Source organism: Giraffa tippelskirchi, chromosome 7 (assembly GCF_054371585.1).
Source record: "Giraffa tippelskirchi isolate mGirTip1 chromosome 7, T2T-mGirTip1v1.2.pri, whole genome shotgun sequence".
NCBI lineage: Eukaryota > Metazoa > Chordata > Mammalia > Artiodactyla > Giraffidae > Giraffa > Giraffa tippelskirchi.
Window position 1 is genome coordinate 52,377,153 of NC_137281.1, and position 1,391 is coordinate 52,378,543.

General features: G+C 46.4%; 1 non-coding gene across 1 annotated transcript; it reads left to right on the top strand.

Annotated features, from left to right (window-relative positions):
* The first annotated feature begins 680 nt into the window (after window positions 1–680).
* On the top strand, window positions 681–752 carry TRNAC-GCA (transfer RNA cysteine (anticodon GCA)). Its single transcript has one exon. It is a non-coding gene; the product is annotated as a tRNA-Cys (tRNA).
* Window positions 753–1,391: the final 639 nt, after the last annotated feature.

Consider the following 1,391-nt stretch of genomic DNA (forward strand, 5'->3'; position numbering starts at 1 on the left):
GTGTGCGTGCGTGTGTGTGTATATGTGTGCGTGTGTGTGTGTGTGTGTGTGCGTGTGTGTGTGTGTGTGTGTGTGTGTGTGTGTGTGCCGAGTCATTGGAAAAGACTGACACTGGGAAAGATTGAAGGCAAAAGGAGAAGAAGGCGGCAGAGGATTCTCCTGGCAATCCTGATTCCAGCTGTGCTTCATCCAGCCCAGCGTTTCTCATGATGTACTCTGCATATAAGTTAAATAAGCAGGGTGACAATATACAGCCTTGATGTACTCCTTTCCCGATTTGGAACCAGTCTGTGGTTCCATGTCTAGTTCTAACTGTTGCTTCCCGACCTGCATACAGATTTCTCAAGAGGCAGGTCAGGTTGTCTGGTATTTCCACCTCTTTCAGAATTTCCCACAGTTTATTGTGATCCACACAGTCAAGGGCTTTGGCATAGTCAATAAAGCAGAAATAGATATTCTTTTGGAACTCTCTTGCTTTTTTGATGATCCAGCGAATGTTGGCAATTTGATGTCTGGTTCCTCTGCCTTTCCTAAAACTAGCTTGAACATCTGGAAGTTCACGGTCCATGTATTGCTGAAGCCTGGCTTGGAGAATTTTGAGCATTACTTTACTAGCATGTGAGATGAGTGCAATTGTGCGGTAATTTGAGCATTCTTTGGCATTGCCTTGGATTAGGGCTTCCCTGGTGGCTCAGACGGTAAAGCGTCTGTCTGCAATGCAGGAGACCCAGGTTCAATCCCTGGGTTGGGAAGATCCCCTGGAGAAGGAAATGGCAGCCCACTCCAGTATTCTTGCCTGGAAAATCCCATGGTCGGCGGAGCCTGGTAGGCTACCGTCCATAGGGTCGCAAAGAGTCGGGCACGACTGAGCGACTTCACTTTCACTTTCTTTGGGATTGGAATGAAAACTGACCTTTTTCAGTCCTGTGGCCACTGCTGAGTTTTCCAAATTTGCTGGCATATTGAGTGCAGCACTTTCACAGCCTCATCTTTTAGGATTTGAAATAGCTCAACTGGAATTCCATCACCTCCACTAGCTTTGTTCGTAGTGATGCTTCTTAAGGCCTACTTGACTTCGCATTCCACGACCCCGTGGACTGTAGCCCACCAGGCTCCTCTGTCCATGGGATTCTCCAGGCAAGAATACTGGAGTGGGTTGCCATGCCCTTCTCCAGGGGATCTTCCTGACCCAGGGATCAAACTTGTGTCTCGGGCATTGCAGGCAGATTCTTTATACCGCTGAGCCACAGAGGAAGCCATGAAGTAGAACAGAGAAAGACAAATATCATATGATATCACTTATATGTGAAACCTAAAAAAAATGATACAAATGAACTCATTACAAGACAGAAACAGACTCATAGACTTTGAAAACAAACTTATGGCTACCA